Below are 12,842 nucleotides of genomic sequence, written 5' to 3'. Positions count from 1 at the left end.
ACCGACAGGAGGCGGGGAAACCCTAAACTCCTTGGGGCCTTTCTTTGTTTGTGGGAAGAAAGAAAACCCGGCCGTCTCCCTATCTCCTTCTTCAGCCCTCATAGAAAGAAAAGTGAGCCAAGTAAAATAAATGTTATCTAGTAAATTATCATGTGGTGATCGTATCAATTCTCGAAGCACAAAATTGTCATTTTGGTGTCACGTGAAGGATTCCATTCGCATGAGGCGGTCGCGTGGAAGGTCTTCGTGGCGGCGGAGGGCTAGTGGCGGGAAACCCTATCCCCTGCTCGTGCTCGTTCAATGGGGGAAATGAGAAAATGGTTATGTTTGTTGCGGGAGCTGCCGGGAGTAGGATCGAACCGGTAAGTGAGTGGCAATCTGGGTAATTTCGCTTAAAAGTTGGTCTCGCAACCATGAAAGTTGGTGTTACTAAGCTGTGGAAAATGCACTACGATGAATCTCTAGCTTTTAAAAATGTACTCTGAGCAGGCGACCTTTGTTCTAGATTATGCTTTCCAAAGCAGAAGTTAGCTTAGAAGTCAAACGAAACGGACCCTTAGATAATGGACGCCGATATCCACCACACATGTGGTATAATAGGCATTTGTCCACGCATCGTGTGTGGCATGAGCAGGGGGCAGTCCACACGAGTTGTGTGTGGGCGAACAGTAGAATTGTCCACACGTATGGGCGCAACTACTTCGTGCCACACGCCCAACAAGTACTACTCATTCCCACCCTGCGCATGTGGAACGAAGCAAATATGCCCACACGTCCTGGCGCAACTACATTAGATACCCGCGGGATGACGATTTAGTTGCCATCCGGGATGGCAGATGTAGTTATCCGAGATGGCAAATATAGTTGTAAAAAGATGGCAACTCTCTCTGTTTTGGTTAACTATAGTTGCCATGTCTAATTTATGATAGTTGCCGCGTGTAATCAAACCATAGTTATCGTGTGTGATTAACTACTTGCCACATATGATCAAACAATAGTTGCCATGTGTGTTTACCTAGTTGCCACGTGTGGTTAATCATAGTTGCCATGTATGTTTATCTGATTGACAGGTACACACAACTGCAGTTGCCGTCTAGCAAACGAATCATAGTTGCCGTGTGTGTTTGCCTAGTTGCCATGTACGCGCAACTGCAATTGTCATCCAACAACGTACGACTGTCGTGTGAGCTAAAAGCAATTCGCCTACACGTGCGTGGACTAGGTGGTGGCTGTGTGGGCAGAAACTAGTTCGCCAACACAGCGCAGCTGGCAACCGCGTGTTGTGAGGCGTGTGGACGACCTCTCCAACGCCCACACATCGGCCTTGTCCTATGTGGCACGCGAAAACTGCCTCGATGTATCAAGATTTATGCAAATTTAACTGGACGGTGATCTAGGCGTGTGGACGAGTTGCAATGTTGTCACACGTGTGGACATTAGTGTTTTCGTTTCCAAGTCACATAACTGGACATTAGATCGTATACCCTAATTTTTAGTGACTTACTTGCATAGTCATCGTTTTTCCATTTTTTTTATTGAAACACACACTTCGAATAAACATACGGAAGCGTGCACAAGCTTTTGGACGTGAATATTTTTAGTCAGACTAAATGCGCCGGTTGTAAGAGTGTGAAAGAGGGGAATAGAGTTGTGTGAATATACTACTCACCCCTCTGTAAACAAATGTAATAGAGTTTGTGTGGAATAGAGCTGTAGAAATTGGTGACATCTGGACAGCAGCGTTGCTTTGGCAGCAGGCGTAGACGAGATTTTTAGACGAGACACACGAGGGCGAGACACACGAGGGCACATCCGTAAGTACGCCCCGCTTTGTCTGCAGGCTGTGCAGTTCGAGCCTATATAAAGCCTTGATAAAGCAAAGCACGCAAGGCAAGCTAGCTGATAAACGCAAGCAGCAGCGAGGAGCTCACTCACCATGGCGGGCACCACCAAGGTCGCAGTGGTTTTGGGCATTGTTCTAGTTTTTCTGCAGGTGTCGTGCGCCGTTTCCGGGCGCCCCACCGTTAGGGAAGGCAAGTTTGAACTTCGACAGAACGTCCCGGCGACGATGACGGTGAACGGCTTCCAGCAAGGAGAGACGGGCGGCGGGCCGGCGTCGTGCGACGGTCAGTTCCACAGCGACGATGACTTCGTGGTGTCGCTCTCGTCGGAGTGGTACGCCGACGGGGCCCGGTGCGGCAAGTTCATCCGCCTCGCCAACTCAGGCAACATTCACATAAGCGCCATGGTCGTCGACGAGTGCGCCGGCTGCGACAACGAGGTCGGCGCGTCGATGCATATCTGGAAGAACTACAGTCTTGACCCCAGTGTCGGGCAGGTGGACATCAAATGGTCCGACGTGCCCGACGATGCCTAATTCAAACTGCGAAATTTAAACATGCATGCATGCATCCATCCATGGTGTCAGTCCATCGGTGGATCGAGTTATTTGCTTTCAAGTTTCAACTTTCAAGTCTCTATTTGTAACTGGGGTATGCCTTAGCCCCTTCATGTCTCAGCGTCGTTACTATTTGCCCGGCCGTCTTCGGAGCAGAGTACGTATGTAGCTGAATATAATAATGTAAATAAACTATTCCCTTCGTGCAGCCCTGTATCATGTTTTTGTTTTAGTATTGCTTTATACTATAAAGTAGGAAGAAGTCATGTTTCGAGGAGTTGACAATGGGGTGACCGCGCTGCCCTGTTTGCCGACTGTCGGCAAACATGCACCGCAAAGCGATTGCGCCGGTAGTACTGTTAATCACTAGATGATAATCCTTTTGTGTTTTATAAGTCATTTAATTGCATTTACTAAAAGGTGAATATACATTTTACGCAAACAAAATGTGTAAACAAAGTGATGAAGCGTGGTAGAAAATCAATCGATGCATATGCACTTCGGGTATTCTTGAAATGTATAAACATTCTCCAACTCATGCAGTTTGCCATCACGATCACAAGCTCGCGGCCACTGGAGGCGATCTGATGATGCAGATCATGTCCACACAGAGGCGTCATAGCAAGAGACTAAAAAATTTGTTAGTCGTCTAATCACCCTCCTCTAATTGGCCATACCGATCCTTTCACCAAGCTGACGGCAGATCAAGTCCCCAGGCACGGGGGACATAAGCAACCTTGCAGCATCCTATGGCGACTCTGACATGGTAATGAAAACAACTAATTCAGTGCCGGGGAAACATCATGTGACCGAGAAGGCTGACGTGGAGGTGATCCTGGAAGGATCTTTGGCCATGGTACCATGCGCCCAGCAACCAGGCCGGATAAAAAACGGGGCAAGATGGAGGTGACACACTCCAAGGAGGATCAGGAAACATATGTGGATGGAGAGTCCATGGAAGAAAGCGGTCCAGGGGCGGCGTGTCAACTGATATGGCCGAGTGTGGTGCTCGGAGTAATGAATATCTTAATTAAGCTGGTATTACTGTGGTTGTGGACGCTGGAATTTAGTCCATTTTGGGCAGCCCAATAACTATTTCAGAAATTTCTAATAAATTCTAGAGGTCCATTTAGCCCATTTGTGCAAGGCAAGGGATACTATTAAATTTTAGTCCCACATTGCTAGTTTAGTGGGAGTTGGACCTCCTTATAAGGGAGGTTTTTTCCCCACTTGTACGAGCATGAGAACAAGAGGGATATCCACGCGCGCTCCTCCTCCGCCGCCCGCCCACCGTGCCGCGCCGCGCCGCGCCGCGCCGCGCCGCGGGTAGCGGGAATGAGCCGACTCCGACGACTTCTTCCTCGACGACATGGCTGGCGAGGACATCGACCCCAAGTCCAGTGCTGCTGCTGCTACTGTCTCGTATGTGTTCTTCTTTCTGTTAGATATCCTGCCACAGTTTCTCGTACTAGTACTTGCCCTAAATATGTTAGGTTCTACCTCATATATGCAACTAGTTCTACTGTCTGCTATAGATATGATTAGCTACAGTTCATATATGCAGAAGCTATTTTCCTTCTCTCTGTCAGAACGCATGACTTGTTTTTATCTCTACTATATTAGTCATGCTTTATCTAGTATTTCTGTTAATAAAATCATTCGGTAAATTGCTTATATTTCCAATAATCCAAAAACCTTATTATAGGCAATTTACCCCGAGTGGTTTTGCTGCTTCCATGAGACCTCCTATGTTTGAGGGTATCCACTATAAGAGGTGGCGTGTGAGAGCAGTCTTATGGTTTCAAACCATGAGTTGCTATGACGCCACTCTCGGCAAACCTGAAGGAGAGCTTGATGCTCAACAGGCACAAGCTTTTCAGAAAATGGATACTCTGTTTAAGGCTGCTCTCTTGAGTGTTCTTGGTGAGAACATAGTTGATGCTTATGCGTCAATTGATAATGAAAAAATATGTGGGATGCACTCGAGGCCAAGTTTGGGGTCTTGGATGCTGGCACTGAGCTGTACATCATGAAGCAATTCTATGATTACAGGATGACTGAAGAGCGCTCCGTGGTTGAGCAAGCTCATGAGATACAGTCATTTGCTAGAGAACTTGAGCACTTCAGTTGTATGCTACCGGACAAGTTTGTTGCCGGACATATCATCACTAAGCTTCCTCCTTCATGGAGGAACTTTGCTACCTTGCTGAAGCATAAGAGGCAGGAGTTTTCCGTCCCGGATCTCATTGGCACTCTTGATGTGGAAGAAAAGGCGAGAGCAAAGGACAAACGTGCTCGAGGTATTGAGGGAGGATCTAGTGCCAATGTGGTACAGAAGCAGAACTTCCAGCCCCACAAATTCAAGAACCAGGGCAAGTTTGATGGAAAAGCAAAGTTTGATGGGAAGAACAAGGCTGTGCAACACACGAACTTTAAAAAGAAGAATGGCAAGAAGAAAGGTGCTTGTCATGTGTGTGGGGATCCTGATCATTGGGCTCCTAGTTGCCCTAATCGCTATGACAAGCGTCATCCTGGGAAAGGCGGCAAGACCGCAAATGTTGTCATTGGAGACACTGACATGAAGGATGCTGGGTATGGTATATTTCCCACTATTCTTTCAGTATGTCATTCTCCTGACTGGTTGATTGACACGGGTGCTAATGTGCATGTATGCGGTGATATTTCCATGTTTTCGTCTTATCCGACCGCAGGGACTTCAACCGTGCTGATGGGCAACGGTTCAAGTGCTTCTTTTTGTGGTGTTGGCACGGTCGATCTGAAGTTTACTTCGGGGAAGATCGTGCGGCTGAAGAACGTGCATTATGTCCCCTCCGTCAATAAAAATCTTGTTAGCGGATCTCTTCTGTGTAGAGATGGCTGCAAGCTTGTCTTTGAGTCGAATAAATTTGTAATATCCAAGTATGAAACCTTTGTTGGTAAAGTCTATGAGTCAGGAGGCTTGTTTCGTTTATCCTTATCAGACGTTTGCAATAAAGTTGTTAATCATATTTGCAACAATAGTGAATCCAATGTGTGGCATTCACGTCTTTTTCATGTTAACTTTGGTTGCATGTCGCGACTAGCGAAGTTGAACTTAATCCCTAGTTTCACCACCGTCAAGGGATCTAAGTGTCAAGTGTGTGTGCAAGCTAAGCAACCTCGTAAGTCTCACACGACTGCGGAAATAAGAAATCTTGCACCACTAGAGTTCATACATTCAGATCTATGTGAAATGAATGGTGTGTTGACAAAAGGTGGAAAGAAATATTTCATGACGTTAATTGATGACTCCACTAGATACTGCCGTGTGTATCTTCTGAAATCTAAGGATGAGGCTTTGAACTTTTTCAAGATCTATAAAGCTGAAGTGGAAAACCAACTTGATCGAAAAATCAAGAGGCTTAGGTCCGACCGTGGTGGAGAGTATTTTTCCAATGATTTTGATGCTTTTTATGCGGAACATGGTATAATCCATGAGAGGACTCCTCCCTACTCACCTCAGTCAAATGGGGTGGCCGAAAGAAAGAACCGTACTCTAACTGATTTGGTTAACGCCATGTTAGATACATCGGGTCTCTCCAAGGCATGGTGGGGGGAGGCGATATTGACAGCATGTCATGTCCTGAACCGAGTCCCCACAAAGAACAAAGAGATAACTCCATTCGAGGAATGGGAGAAGAAAAGGTTAAAACTCTCTTATCTATGAACATGGGGTTGTTTGGCGAAAGTCAATGCTCCAATTTCAAAGAAGCGGAAGCTTGGACCAAAGACTGTGGATTGTGTTTTCCTGGGATATGCTTTTCATAGCATTGGCTATAGATTCTTGGTTGTAAAATCTGAGGTACCTGACATGCATGTCGGTACGATCGTGGAGTCGAATGATGCGACTTTCTTTGAAGATATCTTTCCCATGAAGGACATGGCTACCTCATCTAATCAGGAGATGTCTAATTCATCGAATCAAGAACCAGTTACAATTACCAAACCTGCCATTTCGATAGAACACTTTGAAAGTCCTGTGGAGGAGAACAATGAAGTTCCTACTAGGAGCAAGAGACAAAGGATTGCAAAGTCCTTTGGTGATGATTTTCTTGTGTATCTCATAGATGACACTCCCAGTTCTATTTCAGAGGCCTATGCATCTGAAGATGCTGACTACTGGAAGGAAGCGGTTCGTAGCGAGATGGATTCCATCTTGGAGTATGAAACCTGGGAGATAACTGATCGTCCTTATGGGTGCAAACCTATAGGATGCAAATGGGTATTCAAGAAGAAGCTTAGGTCTGATGGTACTATTGAGAAGTACAAGGCTCGGCTCGTGGCTAAGGGTTATACCCAAAAGGAAGGTGAAGACTTCTTTGATACTTACTCACCTGTGGCTTGTTTGACCACTATTCGAGTTCTACTTTCACTAGCTGCCTCGCATGGTCTTCTCGTTCATCAAATGGATATTAAGACTGCTTTCCTAAATGGAGAGTTAGACGAGGAAATTTATATGGAACAACCAGATGGGTTTGTACTAGATGGTCAGAAAGGGAAAGTGTGCAAGTTGCTGAAGTCTTTGTACGGACTTAAGCAAGCACCCAAACAGTGGCATGAGAAGTTTGAAAAAACTTTAACATCTGCAGGCTTTGTTGTGAACGAAGCTGACAAATGTGTGTACTATCGCCATGGTGGGGGCGAGGGAGTTATCCTGTGCTTGTATGTTGATGACATACTGATTTTCGGAATAAATCTGAATGTTATTAAGGAGGTCAAGGATTTCCTATATCGTTGTTTTGAGATGAAGGATTTAGGAGTGGCTAATGTCATTCTGAACATCAAGTTATTGAGAGACGATGATGGTGGGATTACATTGCTTCAATCTCACTATGTGGAAAAGATCTTGAGTCGCTTTGGCTATAGTGACTGCAAGCCCTCTCCAACACCATATGATGCGAGTGTGTTACTTCGAAAGAATCGAAGAATTGCTAGAGATCAATTGAAATATTCTCAAATTATTGGCTCGCTTATGTACTTAGCAAGTGCTACAAGACCTGACATCTCTTTTGCTGTTAGCAAACTGAGTCGGTTTGTCTCAAAACCAGGAGATGTGCATTGGAAAGCTCTAGAGAGAGTTTTGCGTTATTTGAAAGGCACTACAAATTATGGAATTCACTACACCGGGCACCCAAAGGTGCTTGAAGGGTATAGTGACTCAAACTGGATCTCAGATGCTGATGAGATAAAGGCCATGAGCGGTTATGTATTCACTCATGGAGGTGGCGCTGTTTCTTGGAAGTCTTGCAAGCAGACCATCTTAACGAGGTCAACAATGGAAGCAGAACTCACAACTCTAGATACAGCTATGGTTGAAGCAGATTGGCTCTGCCGGCTCTTGAATGACTTGCCGGTTGTTGAGAAACCTGTACCGGGTATTCTTATGAACTGCGACAATCAAACTGTGATCACGAAAGTGAGCAGCTCAAAGGATAACATGAAGTCATCAAGACACGTTCAGAGAAGGTTAAAGTCTGTCAGGAAAATGAGAAACTCCGGAGTTATTGCATTGGATTATATCCAAATGTCTAAAAATCTGGCAGATCCTTTTAGTAAGGGTCTATCACGTAATGTGATAGATAATGCATCGAGGGAGATGGGTATGAGACCCACAATATGAGTTGTTCACAGTGGTAACCTATTCTTTGTGATCGGAGATCCCGTGAATTAGATGTGGAAGACAAGCTGTTGGTCAACTGGGAGGAGAGTACCCTTACTGTTAAAATACCACTCCATAGAGATGCAATACTCTCCTAATCTGCATGGTAGGTTGATGTATATCATAATGTGTTCTAAGTGGCTCTTTGAAGCAGAGATGTTGTCCTGCAGAACATCTTTTGAAGAACGCACCTATATGAGTCTGATTGTTAAACGTCGCAATCTATGAGAGTAGGGTTCTCTCTAGTAAACTCATGAAAGGTCTCGGAGTATGAAGCATAAGCTCCACCCATGGGGAAGACCCACGGTAGCCACGTATCGGTCAAGGCTTTATGTGAAACTAGATTCGCAGAAAACTTGCAGCTCAAGGCCCAGTCCACTGTTCAAGTTGCTTACTAGTGTAGCATAGAGTTCTAGGTGGAAGTTCAACTTAACAGTCTCCACTGCAGTAACGGTATATAAAACAGTGTTTTGGAACCAAAGGCAAATTTCTATGTGCCTCTGGGATCTGGTGGGGGATTGCTAGAATTTAGTTCATTTTGGGCAGCCCAATAACTATTTCAGAAATTCCTAATAAATCCTAGAGGCCCACTTAGCCCATTTGTGCAAGGCAAGGGATACTACTAAATTTTAGTCCCACATTGCTAGTTTAGTGGGAGTTGGACCTCCTTATAAGGGAGGTTCTTTCCCCACTTGTACGAGCATGAGAACAAGAGGGATATCCACGCGCGCTCCTCTTCCGCCGCCCGCCTTGCCACGCCACGCCTCGTCACGACGCGCCGCGGGTTGCGGGAACGAGCCGATGTCTAAATTTTTGCCACGCACTACGGGTATACGAAAGGTCACTCGGGAGCTAGAAAGTTTTTGTCGTTTCATCTCCCGCGTTCCCTTCAGCTCCCTGCGCAGCCTCTCGCCTCCTTCTCTTGCACCTATAAAAGGGAGGTCGCTCCTCTTAGAGAGACGCACCAGAACTTCTCCTTCCTCTCGCCACCGGTTCCAATCTCTGAGCTGCTGTTGTTTTCCTCATCCCGGCTTGCGGCGTGCACCGCAGGTCGGGACAGTAGGCCTCCGAAACCGCACCTCTTTGAGTCTTGTACGGGAGAAGGGTGATAAGGTTTTTGGGGAGCGCTCTGCACGACTACTGACTGACTCCTTCGTCACGGACGCCCCGGACTCCGACGACTACTTCCCCGACAATGACTTCTTCCCCGACGTCGACAACCTCCTCGACGACATGGCTGGCGAGGACACCGACCCCAAGTCCAGTGCTGCTGCTGCTGCTGTCTCGTATGTGTTCTTCTTTCTGTTAGATATCCTGCCACAGTTTCTCGTACTAGTACTTGCCCTAAATATGTTAGGTTCTACCTCATATATGCAACTAGTTCTACTGTCTGCTATAGATATGATTAGCTACGGTTCATATATGCAGAAGCTATTTTCCTTCTCTCTGTCAGAACGCATGACTTGTTTTATCTCTACTATATTAGTCATGCTTTATCTAGTATTTCTGTTAATAAAATCATTCGGTAAATTGCTTATATTTTCAACAATCCAAAAACCTTATTATAGGCAATTTACCCCGAGTGGTTTTGCTGCTTCCATGAGACCTCCTATGTTTGAGGGTATCCACTATAAGAGGTGGCGTGTGAGAGCAGTCTTATGGTTTCAAACCATGAGTTGCTATGACGCCACTCTCGGCAAACCTGAAGGAGAGCTTGATGCTCAACAGGCACAAGCTTTTCAGAAAATGGATACTCTGTTTAAGGCTGCTCTCTTGAGTGTTCTTGGTGAGAACATAGTTGATGCTTATGCGTCAATTGATAATGGAAAATATATGTGGGATGCACTCGAGGCCAAGTTTGGGGTCTCGGATGCTGGCACTGAGCTGTACATCATGAAGCAATTCTATGATTACAGGATGACTGAAGAGCACTTCGTGGTTGAGCAAGCTCATGAGATACAGTCATTTGCTAGAGAACTTGAGCACTTCAGTTGTATGCTACCGGACAAGTTTGTTGCCGGAGGTATCATCACTAAGCTTCCTCCTTCATGGAGGAACTTTGCTACCTTGCTGAAGCATAAGAGGCAGGAGTTTTCCGTCCCGGATCTCATTGGCACTCTTGATGTGGAAGAAAAGGCGAGAGCAAAGGACACACGTGCTCGAGGTATTGATGGAGGATCTAGTGCCAATGTGGTACAGAAGCGAACTTCCAGCCCCACAAGTTCAAGAACAAGGGCAAGTTTGATGGAAAAGCAAAGTTTGATGGGAAGAACAAGGCTGTGAAACACACGAACTTCAAGAAGAAGAATGGCAAGAAGAAAGGTGCTTGTCATGTGTGTGGGGATCCTGATCATTGGGCTCCTAGTTGCCCTAATCGCTATGACAAGCGTCATCCTGGGAAAGGCGGCAAGACCGCTAATGTTGTCATTGGAGACACTGACATGAAGGATGCTGGGTATGGTATATTTCCCACTATTCTTTCAGTATGTCATTCTACTGACTGGTTGATTGACACGGGTGCTAATGTGCATGTATGCGGTGATATTTCCGTGTTTTCGTCTTATCAGACCGCAGGGACTTCAACCGTGCTGATGGGCAATGGTTCAAGTGCTTCTGTTCGTGGTGTTGGCACGGTCGATCTAAAGTTTACTTCGGGGAAGATCGTGCGGCTGAAGAACGTGCATTATGTCCCCTCTGTCAATAAAAATCTTTTTAGCGGATCTCTTCAACCGTGCTGATGGGCAATGGTTCAAGTGCTTCTGTTCGTGGTGTTGGCATGGTCGATCTAAAGTTTACTTCGGGGAAGATCGTGCGGCTGAAGAACGTGCATCATGAAGCAATTCTATGATTACAGGATGACTGAAGAGCACTTCGTGGTTGAGCAAGCTCATGAGATACAGTCATTTGCTAGAGAACTTGAGCACTTCAGTTGTATGCTACCGGACAAGTTTGTTGCCGGAGGTATCATCACTAAGCTTCCTCCTTCATGGAGGAACTTTGCTACCTTGCTGAAGCATAAGAGGCAGGAGTTTTCCGTCCCGGATCTCATTGGCACTCTTGATGTGGAAGAAAAGGCGAGAGCAAAGGACACACGTGCTCGAGGTATTGATGGAGGATCTAGTGCCAATGTGGTACAGAAGCGAACTTCCAGCCCCACAAGTTCAAGAACAAGGGCAAGTTTGATGGAAAAGCAAAGTTTGATGGGAAGAACAAGGCTGTGAAACACACGAACTTCAAGAAGAAGAATGGCAAGAAGAAAGGTGCTTGTCATGTGTGTGGGGATCCTGATCATTGGGCTCCTAGTTGCCCTAATCGCTATGACAAGCGTCATCCTGGGAAAGGCGGCAAGACCGCTAATGTTGTCATTGGAGACACTGACATGAAGGATGCTGGGTATGGTATATTTCCCACTATTCTTTCAGTATGTCATTCTACTGACTGGTTGATTGACACGGGTGCTAATGTGCATGTATGCGGTGATATTTCCGTGTTTTCGTCTTATCAGACCGCAGGGACTTCAACCGTGCTGATGGGCAATGGTTCAAGTGCTTCTGTTCGTGGTGTTGGCACGGTCGATCTAAAGTTTACTTCGGGGAAGATCGTGCGGCTGAAGAACGTGCATTATGTCCCCTCTGTCAATAAAAATCTTTTTAGCGGATCTCTTCTGTGTAGAGATGGCTACAAGCTTGTCTTCGAGTCAAATAAATTTGTAATATCCAAGTATGGAACCTTTGTTGGTAAAGGCTATGAGTCAGGAGGCTTGTTTCGTTTATCCTTATCAGACGTTTGCAATAAAGTTGTTAATCATATTTGCAACAATAGTGAATCCAATGTGTGGCATTCACGTCTTTTTCATGTTAACTTTGGTTGCATGTCGCGACTAGCGAAGTTGAACTTAATCCCTAGTTTCACCACCGTCAAGGGATCTAAGTGTCAAGTGTGTGTGCAAGCTAAGCAACCTCGTAAGTCTCACACGACTGCGGAAATAAGAAATCTTGCACCACTAGAGCTCATACATTCAGATCTATGTGAAATGAATGGTGTGTTGACAAAAGGTGGAAAGAAATATTTCATGACGTTAATTGATGACTCCACTAGATACTGCCGTGTGTATCTTCTGAAATCTAAGGATGAGGCTTTGAACTTTTTCAAGATCTATAAAGCTGAAGTGGAAAACCAACTTGATCGAAAAATCAAGAGGCTTAGGTCCGACCGTGGTGGAGGGTATTTTTCCAATGATTTTGATACTTTTTGTGCGGAACATGGTATAATCCATGAGAGGACTCCACCCTACTCACCCCAGTCAAATGGGGTGGCCGAAAGAAAGAACCGTACTCTAACTGATTTGGTTAACGCCATGTTAGATACATCGGGTCTCTCCAAGGCATGGTGGGGGGAGGCGATATTGACAGCATGTCATGTCCTGAACCGAGTCCCCACAAAGAACAAAGAGATAACTCCATTCGAGGAATGGGAGAAGAAAAGGTTAAAACTCTCTTATCTGCGAACATGGGGTTGTTTGGCGAAAGTCAATGCTCCAATTTCAAAGAAGCGGAAGCTTGGACCAAAGACTGTGGATTGTGTTTTCCTGGGATATGCTTTTCATAGCATTGGCTATAGATTCTTGGTTGTAAAATCTGAGGTACCTGACATGCATGTCAGTACGATCATGGAGTCGAATGATGCGACTTTCTTTGAAGATATCTTTCCCATGAAGGGTATGGCTACCTCATCTAATCAGGAGAT

The 12,842-nt window shown here is 45.6% G+C and overlaps 1 pseudogene; it reads left to right on the top strand.

Annotated features, from left to right (window-relative positions):
• Window positions 1–1,907: 1,907 nt before the first annotated feature.
• On the top strand, window positions 1,908–2,407 carry LOC125555474 (putative ripening-related protein 7 pseudogene; annotated as a pseudogene).
• Window positions 2,408–12,842: the final 10,435 nt, after the last annotated feature.

This window comes from Triticum urartu, chromosome 5A (genome assembly GCF_056163025.1).
Source record: "Triticum urartu cultivar PI428250 chromosome 5A, HENAU_Tu73, whole genome shotgun sequence".
In the NCBI taxonomy this organism is placed as follows: domain Eukaryota; kingdom Viridiplantae; phylum Streptophyta; class Magnoliopsida; order Poales; family Poaceae; genus Triticum; species Triticum urartu.
This window is presented reverse-complemented; position numbering and strand designations above follow the sequence as displayed.